This window comes from Microtus oregoni, unplaced genomic scaffold (genome assembly GCF_018167655.1).
Source record: "Microtus oregoni isolate MIOR12 unplaced genomic scaffold, Mior012 000085F_ref0000168, whole genome shotgun sequence".
Classification (NCBI taxonomy): Eukaryota; Metazoa; Chordata; class Mammalia; order Rodentia; family Cricetidae; genus Microtus; species Microtus oregoni.
In genome coordinates, this window is record NW_024544551.1 from 3,194,173 (window position 1) to 3,206,194 (window position 12,022).

Below are 12,022 nucleotides of genomic sequence, written 5' to 3' on the forward strand. Positions count from 1 at the left end.
AAAGTCAGGTGGAAAATCAGAACAAAGATAGAGAGCAATCAGAGTCAAGAAGATGCCAATGGTAGGCCACAGCCTCATTGTGACAGATTAATAGAAATGGGTTAATTTAAGATGTAAGAACTATCTGGGAATACACTAGAGTCATTGGCTGGACAGTGTTGTAATTAATATAGTTTCTCTGTGATTACTTCTGGGCAGCCAAGAAACAAATGAGCAGCCACTTCTTACACAGAAGAACATTCCACAGCACTTTGGTCTTAGAGTTTGTTTGACCTGCAGAGGGCCTGGAATATGGCTTACAATAACATATCTGAACACCAAGGCTTAGGTGAGCATCACTGTTTCTTGGTACCTTGTTCATGTTGTTAAACACTGCTATGAGAAAGAAGTTCTATCCATTGTCACACCTCTGGGAGAGGGCATGTAGAAGGTTGGGTTTGGTGTGTTCAGGACTCGACTCTTGCTGGTTTCAGTGTGAATTCTTTCTCTGATAGTTTTTTTTTTTTTAATCTAAGCATGAGAACAATAGACTTTCTGGCCACTAAACTCAAATGTTCTTCCTGACCACTGATCATACCAGTCTCCTGTGAGAAGTTTCTAAATGCAGCCTGAGCCATTTTTAAAAAATTAAAATCAGAACTGGAGAGATGGCTCAGTGGTTAAGAGCACTTACTGCTCTTCTGGAGGACCTGGGTTCTATTCCCAGCACCCATATGGCAGCTCACAACTATCTGTAACTCCAGGATCCAGCACCCTCACACAAATTTACATACAGGCTAAAACACCAATAAAATAATTAAAAAAATAAAATCAGCAAAAATGACACTTGAGCTACTAAAATGTATTTAAAGCCTATTAGTCAGTGCTGATGGATCATACTGCTGCTCCCTTCTTTGGAATCTACAAAGACAAAAATGAGGTACTGTCAAGGTCAGAAATGAGACAAAATTTAACTGAAAATTGATGGCCCACACTTATTTTCAAAAAGAAGTATTAATAAAAACACATAGGGAATATAACAGATTTTCTTCCCCTGATAGTCTGTTGTCCATTGCAACTTGATTACCTTCCAAGGAAACAGAAAATAAGAGCGCCATATGGAAGAAGGTTAGAATAAAAATTGACTCAGGAAAATACGGGAACAGTCATATAAACACTAAATTGGGTAATTCCTACTGAAAGTCATGTTTCCAATATTGTGTTTATGATCTCAAATATAATAAAGAGCTTAATGCTTAGAAAAAAGGATAAAAAAGAAACACATGATGTTAAAAAAAAGAAAAAGCCAAGTTTAGTGGTAGTAGCTTAGTAGGAATATGTCTCAGGTTTTGGAAAAGGACTGATGGTGTAGCTGAAAGCTAGAAATACCCATTGAGCATGCACAGGGCCCTGGGGTCAATATCTACTATTGTGAGAGACGGTGGGAGACAGAAACCTTCCTATCCCTTTAACCACAGGATCACACTTATTGTACAAACCCAGCCCAACAGTATATCTATTTTCAGTTTTAAAGTATTTCTCAGAGGCAACTTAGCAAACTCCTTAAGATTACCAGAAGAAACCCAATTCAGGCTGAAAATATCCATAACTCACATAGCTAAACCTTCTCTGCTTTCCTGGTGTCAAAAGCTCATGATTAACACCAACAACCACTCCAAAACCTCTGATAGCCAGCAGATTGTCTTAGTGGTGGGTGTCTTCAATATTGAAAGGAAAACATTGCAATTTGAATTATTTAAGTGTATCTTTTTTCTTTTATACTGTTCATGTGACGTTCCTTCTAGTCAATCTAAGGCTGACTATATGAGAGTCAGAGAGAGGATTCGGGTGTCATAGCACGGAAGGAAAAGAAGAGACAGTCTAATGCTTTCTGCAGTAAACCATGGGTTTGAAAGTGGTGCATTGTGAGAAGAAAGCAGTATTTATTCTGAGCTGCCATTTTGAAATTAGGATAACCCCTTAATGCCTTCCATACAAGAATTTTATTTTAGGGAGATACTCATCGATTAAGAAGCTTAAAGTGGTAAGGTTTCGGTTCAGACAAAAGTAAATAAACACACACCTTCATAATCATTTCTCATTGTCCAAATTCTAGAAAGGGGAGTTGTGCTATGTTTGAAGGAAATTGAATACTCTAGAAATCAGTTACACAGTATCCGCAAGCAAGCCCAGGAGAAGCTACACCGGAATAACCAGAGTGATGCCAGGCGTCTGAAGCATAACTCTGATGGCCTAATAGAATTGGTGTAGAAGCAAGTTTTCTGACTTTATGAAGCTGGGCATTTAGCTCACATTGTGAGGTAGCTGATAGGTGCTCCCCCTCTGCCACCATCCCCACTATGATGCAGTGGTACACCCAAAGACAAGTGAAGATTTGTCTTACTTCATTCTATGCCTGTATTTTACAGAGTAAGCTCATCTAATAACATCAAGAAAGTTGCAGGAATGGTAACAGTAGGGTGGTTATGACAGTTACAGAAGCCATGCAGACTCAGGAACCACAGGTGACAAGACTTAGAGATGGGGCAATGGCCACAGATCACTGGAGAAGTGTCATGACAGAAACCAAAAACAGACCAAAGACAGGCTGGCTGGGACCTCATTAATGACACGGCAGAAGCAGCAGCACCCTAGATCTTGCAGCTATGGTTCTTATTGCTGTTGTGGGCTGGGGAATCCCAGCTTTCTCCATCTGGACGACTCTAGCACTTGTTGCTCTCACTGTAGGGATAAGAGCTAGGTTCAAAGTCTACGCCTCTGTGAGAATCATACCTCACCTCACATAGGCACCATCTACTGCAACTCACATGCTTAGAAACCTGGGTCTGCTCTCAGGAGCAGAAGGCTACTAAAGTGGCCAGGTGTTGATAATGTGGAATGTCCTTCTGCATATGTGTTGCTTTTATTGGCCAATGGCTTAGCAGAGTAAAGGCAGGTAGGAAATCTGAACAGAGATGGGTAGAGTAGGTGGAGTCAGGGAGATGTCATGTAGCTGCCAAAAGAGAAAGACACCAGAAGCTTACCAATATGTCACAGCTTCATGGTGATACATAAATTAATAGAAATGGGTTAGTTTAAAATGTAAGAGTTAGTTAATAAGAAGCGTGAGCTAATAGGCCAAAGAGTATGCAATTAATATTAAGCCTCAGAGTGCTTATTTCAGAAGCATCTGTAGGAGGTAGTGAGCAGGACAGGGTAGGTGGAAAGAAATCTGTCCAGAAGACCAGTGGAATGGAGGATATTTGTAGTTGCATGCTGTCACTGGGCACATTTCTCCCTGACTACTCAAGCCTCTATACCAGAGGAGCAAAAGTGACTCTGCCAGATGAGAGGAAACACCAGCTTGAGTCAAATCTTGTTGCCATCTCTATATATGTTTTAATCAGTGATACAGTTTCATGAGCAAAATCCAATAGCATTTTTAAAGGTTATCATTCTCTGCCCCTCTCAGTATAAATAAATTTATGTAACTGTTAGACAATAAATTTAAACTATTTAAGCTTGCAGTGCAAATCATTTTTTGGACAGTGTTAATATGAGTGCTGAACCCATTTGTTGATGCTTTTTTTTTTGTAGAAACAGTTAGCAAAGTGTCTAGGATATGTGCTTCTTTCTCTCTTTTAGATACGCTCCTAAGACCTATGCTGTTAACCTTTCAATTAGACCAATCCACTTCGTTTGTCTCAAAGTTCTTCACTGCCTGTTGATGAAAGGGTAGAAGAGCAAAAGCAACAACAAAGGCCCCACATGAGGTAAATGTTCATACAGTCAAGTTATATCTGCATATAGAGGTATCAAAGTACAGTTTTAGCAGTAATTAGTAATGTATACATGACATTGATTAGGGGATAATTAAGGTGATTTAACAATGCTCACTCACTCTCTCTGTTTCGTTGTGTGTGTGTGTGTGTGTGTGTGTGTGTGTGTGTATTATGAGATAGGGTAGAACTTGATATTCCTCCCTCTGTCACTGACACATATATTTTTCTCATTATTCTTCTCATTGAACTTCTTCTTTTTATTTTGTAAACTGAAGAATTCTTCCATGAGTAGCTAGAGCTTGCTCTGACTTTTTTTTTTAATCTTTGTTTCCAAAACAAGTTATTCATTAGGGAAAAAACCCGCATTTCATTTTATTTAAAACCATGTATTTTTGTATTATCTGAAAACAAATAACATGTTTAATACTATGAAAAATGTATGTTGGGTTCAGATAGTTATTGATTCTTAGGGTAATGACATTCTGAGAAGTTTTTCATGTTGGTAGTCTTTGTAGGCTAGTGATAGAATTTACTGGGAGCAGAAGCAAAACCAAGCATGTCTTCATTTCTTTAGAGCGATAACATCATCTGAGGTCATACTGTAAATGCATGAATTGATTAAAAAAAGACTGAAGATGAGAACTGACAAAGTATCTTTAAGAACTTTCTTTAGTTTATTCCCTGTTTTAGAGAGGGTGCTGTGTTGTAACTTCATTTATTATTGCATATCCATAATTTTTATTTTTACATTCCAGTATTATAAAAATTTATTGACCATAAAATATCATATTTAATTTAATATTGGTGATAATTTTTTAAAATATTAAGGGTTCTGTGATTCAGTCAGTAAAGTACTTGCTGTGCAAGCATGAAGTCTTGACTTTGGATCCCAGTAAACTCCGAGCATGACATCATACCTCTGTAATCCCAGTTCTAGGGAGGGAGAGACAAAAATGTCCCCAGGCTATCTGGCCTGTCAGGCTAGATGAATCAGTGCTCTCCAGAGTCAATGAGAAATCTGTGTCACCAATAAAATAGAGAGTGATTGAGTAAGACACCCATTGTCAACCTCTAACTTAGACAGACACACACACACATACAGAGTTCTCTGTCTGTCTGTACATCTGTCTGTCTGTCTGTCTAATTTTGTGAATAAATAATGGCAACAGGCCACAATCCTGAGTTGTTAATCAATTATTACTGGATAGTGGCTTCCTCTCATCAAATAGACAAATTGATATGACATCCTGCATCTTTCTGTGTCATCAGTCCTGTAGCTGATTACATATCAAATACTCCAAAGGCCAAATTAGAAAGCAAGTTCAACAAAACAATTGTTTTCTTCATTGTGTTTTTAAATTTAAAGCCATTTTCTAAAAACGGAAGGAAGGAAGGAAGGAAGGAAGGAAGGAAGGAAGGAGAATGGAGGAAAGGAGTGGGGAAGATGTGTTAATTTAATGTCTTGATGTATGCCCTTATTGCCAGAATTATGGGTTTTATCTCATTTAGAAAGAGGGCTTTGACACATATACACATGACTTTGTTATGGATCTTGAGGAGGAGATTGCCCTGAATTATTCAGTGGTCCTAATTGCCATCACAGAGAAGTCCCAGAGGCATTTTAATACACAGAGAAGTCAATACACTCACTCAGGCAGAGACAGGGAGTTCACCCAGAAGTTCTGATTGCCAAACTGAACTCCTGGGCTATCAAAAAACTGTCAGGAGCAAAAAACACTTCCTCCCATGACTCTGCAGAGTAAGGCTATCCCAGCTCATACCTTGGTTCAAACACTGGCCTTCAAATTTTTAAAAGACTAAGTTACTACCCAGTTTCTAGAAATTTTGTACAGTAGCATCGAAAAAAGAGTACTGCTTGCCCGAGATGTGTGTACTGGCAGAGCAGGTGCCAATAAAGAATTCTCTGCCTCAGCTCTCATTCCCCTGGAACAGGATCAACTTGTGAAGCCAGGGTTAGAGTTCAAGCAGCTGCTGTGGCAGAGTCTTCTAGTTTCTATCACTTTGTTTGTTTGTTTGTTAATATTTCCTTTTTGCTTCTGCTCATTTTGATGAACAGTCTTTGTTTTTGTCCCAAATAGAATAATCTCACTTCATCATCTGGTATTTGAAAAAAAATAAAAAACAGAAACATCCCTGAATGAATATAGAAATTTTTCAGAAAATCAAGTTTAGTGTTTTTTTTAATATGTAACAATACATATTGCATGAACCTTGAGGCAGTAAATAGAGTATTCCCCAAGATTCTTCTCAAAGGTGATTTACAAATGTTATCTCTGTGGGCCTTCAGCTAACTGATGTGAATACACTCATATCTGCTTTTAGTATTCGCAAATAAGCTCTTTACTAAATAACTCTTATTTAATTCTTAATTATAATAAAAATATTTGTATACACATAATGATAAATTGATAGATGATAGATAGATAGATAGATAGATAGATAGATAGATAGATGGATAGACACATACATACATATATACATACATACATACATACATACATACACACATCACAATTGGGTTGCTCAATAGTTAGTTCTTTTAGCTGTTTGAATGCTGACATATGCTTTCACTTTAATAGGGATATAAATCACATGAATAACACACATGAATAAAAAAAAGCAAGATTTTGTTAGATTTTTCCAAGAAGGAGCCAAATAAGTTAGGAAGAAACATGAACCCCTTGCCAAGTGGCAAGAACCAGACAAATGAAAGCATCCCAATTGAAAAAGACCAGGAAAAAAAAACCTGTTTCTGAGAAAGAACCCAAAAACTATGCAGATTGCTCATTTTCTAGAAACTATTGAATTCAAAATTTTTCACTAATAAATTCAGCAATTCCTGATTGCAAAGTAACACTTACTTGCGCTGTCATGAAGTAGGTTTTCTAAGTATGTCCAAAGTCACATACATCTTGAAAGGACTACAAATTCACTTTCTTCCTAGGAATAAAGAAAAAAGCCTTTGGAACACATCAAATACGTTTTTCAATTAGTTGGTTTATGGATGGTTTGGAGTGAGAAGAACAGAACAATTTCCTCCACTGTAATCTCATTAATCTCCACGTCTTCTCTCTGAGGAAGGAATGATACATGGAAGAACTATTTATTTTCTTTTCGGTGGATCTTTGTGTCGTTCTCCTTGCAGTTTAATGAACAGTTTCTCAAAATCTTCAGCGCAGTTGAAGAGTTATTTCACCAGGCACTGGGACAGAAGTGCACATCATTACAGTAATCTTTCTAGGGAACTGTCCCTTCTGATTCATTGCCGCCTTATTCCACAGTGCTAGGAAGTGGAGGGCAATGAATGCAATGCACATTCATGCTTTGCCCTGTGCTGTGGTCCTATGTTGACAAAAAGTGCTGGAAATCAGCAAAGCATCTACGTTATTTAGAAAAATTCAAAACAATGCATTTCCAGATTTATGCTGCTTTTTCTTGTTACAGAGCCTCATACTTTGATGATATTCACTAGTCTTTATTGGAGTAACATACAGAGGTCTGTGCATTTTCACAAATTGCATCTGTTCAGTCTGCCATATTCAAATCAAGAAGCAGATTATCACCAATATGCCAGGTGCCCTTGTGCCTTTTGTATCCCTTCCTAATCATGATCTCTAAGCTTACCATATCCTCTTCCATCAAGAGATTATTAACCCAATATATTTGAGATTTATTTGAATAGAAAAAATAAATGCACTTTTATGCCTGAAATATTTTCATTGAACATTCTATTTAGATTGTCCATACTGTTGTACATCACTTAATCTCAAGGTATACAAGAATATAATACTGTACAAGTACGCCAGTTTATTAATTTATTCTTTCAGTGACTAATTCGGTAGCTTCAAACTTTGTAGCACTAAAAATCATGCTTTGATGAACAATTCTTTATATCTTCTCATGAAAGAGAAAGATTACTTCCATTGGACATATGCATACAAGTGAAATTCTGGGTCATGTTTGCATACATGTAATTTTATAGCATGAGGCTTACAAAGTAGTCTAACCAGCTCCACTATTGACAAGATTTGGTTGCTATTTCATGTTTATCAATGTAGCATTGATATATACAATTAGTCATTACAAATAAAGTTTTACAATTAGAACAAGTCTGTCTTTATAACATCATAAAACATGTGTACCTCCCTAGGTTGCAGAGAGTTACCTCAGGTTCCCTACTGGTCTGTTCAAGAGGCGTATCTTTGGGCATTCTCTCTCCATCTGTTCAAATCTCCACTTCTTTTTTAGTGTACTGATACTGCCTTCTTTTTAAGATTTAAAATCCTTTACCTGGTCCCTGCCAGTGTTTAGTGAACTATCATTTGCTAGTCATTGAGTACTACACACAGTAGGAATTCTCTCTCAAAATGTTTCTAATGTATACCTAAACAGTCAACATAAGAAATTATTTCCTGGGCTGGAGAGATGGCTCAGAGGTTAAGAGCATTGCCTGCTCTTCCAAAGGTCCTGAGTTCAATTCCCAGCAACCACATGGTGGCTCACAACCACCTGTAATGGGGTCTGGTGCCCTCTTCTGGCCTGTAGGCATACAAGGAGGCTGAACACTGTATACACAATAAATAAATAAATAAATAAATAAATTTAAAAAAAAGAAATTATTTCCTAGCTATACATATTTATACATATATACATATGCACAAAACTCAAATTCAAATCGATCAAAGACTTCAACAAAAAAACCAACCACACTGAACTTCAAAGAAGAGAAAGTGAGAAATACACTTGAAGGCATTTGGCACAGGAGACCACATCCTAAATATAACCCCAGTAGCACAGACACTGGGAAAAACAATTAATATATGTGACCTCCCGAAACTGAGAAGCTTCTGTAAAGTGAAGGACACGGTCAACAAGACAAAATGACAGCCTACAGAATGGGAAAATATCTTCACCAACCCCACATCAGACAGAGGTCTGATCTCCAAAATATACAAAGAACTCAAGAAATTGGTCATCAAAAGAACACATAATTCAATAAATAAATGGGGTGCAGGCCTAAACATAATTCTCAGCAAACAAATCTAAAATGGCTGAAAGAAATTTGAGGAAAGCTTTAACATTCTTAGTCATCAGAGAAATGCAAGTCAAAACAACTCTGAGATTCCATCTTATGCCTGTAAGAATGGCCAAGATCAAAAACACTGATGACAAGTTATGCTGGAGAAGATATGGAGTAAGAGGAACATTACTCCATTGCTGGTGGGAGTGCATACTGGTGCAGCTGCTTTAGAAATCAGTATGGCAATTTCTCAGAAAATTAGGAAGAAACCTTCCTCAAGACCCAACAATACCACTTTTGGGTATATACCCCAAAGGATGTTCAATCATACCACAAGGGCATTTGCTCAGGTATGTTCATAGCAACATTATTTGTCATAGACAGAACCTGGAAACAATCTAAATGCACCTTGACCAAAGAATGGATATGGAAAATGTAGTATATTTACACAATGTAGTAATATACAGTAGAAAAGAATAATACCATCATGAATTTTGCAGGCAAATGGGTGGATCTACGAAACATATTGAGAGTGGTAATCCAGACCCAGAAAGACAAATATATGTACTCACTCATAAGTTGCTTTTAGACATAAAGTAAAGAAAATTTAGCCTATATTTCACAAAACCAGAGAAACTAGACAAAAAAAGTACCCTGATAGAGACAAACATAAATCTAATTTACATGGGAAATAGAAAAAGACAAGATCTGAGTAAATTGGGAGCATGGAGAAAATAGTAGAGGGTAGAAGGGGAAGGGAGAGGAAGGGAGGGGAGCAGAGAAAAAAATATAGCTCAATTAAATCATTCAACAAAAGTGAAAGAGCAACAAGTGCTCTTCACCAGTGTCGGGGGGGGGGGGGGGGGATAAAACCTGAAATGCTCATGGGTGATTATTAACACTGCTTAATTCAGAAAATTTTCTGAATCTGTAGACTGATGTTTTTCATTAATTGTGGAAGATTTTTTACAATTAAAATGGTGCTTTCGACATAAAAAGGAAATTGTTCCCACAATCAGTACAAAGTAAATCTTTTTTTTTTTTTTTTTTTAATTTTCGAGACAGGGTTTCTCCATAGCTTTTTTGGTTCCAGTCCTGGAACTAGTTCTTGTATACCAGGCTGGCCTCGAACTCACAGAGATCCGCCTGCCTCTGCCTCCCGAGTGCTGGGATTAATGGTGTGCGCCACCACCGCCCGGGTTTACAAAGTAAATCTTAAAAATACATGGAATGTACTCATTCATAATTGGGTTCTAGCATAAATAAATGTCAGTGTGTCTATAATTTGATATCCTAAAGAAGCTAAATAAGAAGGTGAACCCAAAGAAAAACATATAGCTATCCTCCTGGTATTGGGAAGTAGACAAGATTGCCGGGCAAAAAAAACTGGATGTCAATCTGTAGAAGAATTAAAATAGATCCATATCTATCACCATGCACAAAACTCAAATCCAAATGGATTAAAGACCTCAATATCAGTCCGAACACACTGAACCTGATAGAAGAGAAAGTGGGAAGTACTCTACAGCACATGGGCACGGGAGACCACTTCCTATGTATAACCCCAGCAGCACAGACACTAAGGGCATCATTGAATAAATGGGACTTCCTGAGGCTGAGAAGCTTCTGTAAAGCAAAGGACACTGTCACTAAGACAAAAAGACAACCCACTGACTGGGAGAAGATCTTCACCAACCCTGCAACTGACAAAGGTTTGATCTCCAAAATATATAAAGAACTCAAGAAACTAGACCGTAAAAGGCTAATCAACCCAATTATAAAATGGGGCACTGAGCTGAACAGAGAATTCTCAACAGAAGAAGTTCAAATGGCCAAAAGATACTTAAGGTCATGCTCAACTTCCTTAGTGATCAGGGAAATGCAAATCAAGACAACTTTAAGATACCACCTTACACCTGTCAGAATGGCTAAAATAAAAAACACCAATGATAGCCTTTGCTGGAGAGGTTGTGGAGAAAGGGGTACACTCACCCATTGCTGGTGGGAATGCAAACTTGTGCAACCACTCTGGAAAGCAGTGTTTCGGTTTCTCAGGAAATTCAGGATCAACCTACCCCTGGATCCAGCAATACCACTCTTGGGAATATACCCAAGAGAGGCCCTATCATACAACAAAAGTATATGCTCAACTATGTTCATGGCAGCATTGTTTGTAATAGCCAGAACCTGGAAACAACCTAGATGCCCTTCAACGGAAGAATGGATGAAGAAAGTATGGAATATATACATATTAGAGTATTACTCAGCAGTAAAAAACAAGGACTTCTTGAATTTTGCATACAAATGGTTGGAAATAGAAAACACTATCCTGAGTGAGGTAAGCCAGACCCAAAAAGAGGAACATGGGATGTACTCACTCATATTTGGTTTCTAGCCATAAATAAAGGACATTGAGCTTATAATTAATGTTCCTAGAGAAGCTAAATAAGGTGAATCCAAAGACAAACACATAGGCATCCTCAGGAATATTAACCTTCATCAGGCGATGAAAGGAGACAGAGAAAGAGACCCACACGGGAGCACCGGACAGAAATCTCAAGGTCCAAATCAGGAGCAGAAGGAGACGGAGCACGAGCAAGGAACTCAGGACCACAAGGGGTGCACCCACACACTAAGACAATGGGGATGTTCTATTGGGATCTCACAAAGGCCAGCTGGCCTAGGTCTGAAAAAGCATGGGATAAATCCGGACTAGCTGAACATAGCGGACGATGAGGAATACTGAGAATTCAAGAACAATTGCAGTGGGTTTTTGATCCTACTGCACGTACTGGCTTTGTGGGAGCCTAGGCAGTTTGAATGCTCACCTTACGAGACCTGGATAGAGGTGGGCAGTCCTTGGGCTTCACACAGGTCAGGGAACCCTGATTGCTCTTCGAGCAGATGAGGGAGGGGGACTTGATCGGGGGAGGGGGAGGGAAATGGGAAGCGGTTGTGGGGACGAGGCAGAAATCCTTAATAAATAATTAAATTTAAAAAAAAATAATAAAAAAAATTGGGATCTTGGGGGTGGGGTGGGAGGGGGATAAGGGGAGATGGGGAAAGAAAAGTGAGAAGGGGAGGATGGGGGGAACTTGGGGAAACGGGATGATTGGGATAAAGGAAGGTTGGATAGGGGAGCACGGAAGCACATGTCTTAATTAAGGGAGCCATCTTAGGGTTGGCAAGGGACTTGGACCTAGAGGGGCTCCCAGGTGCC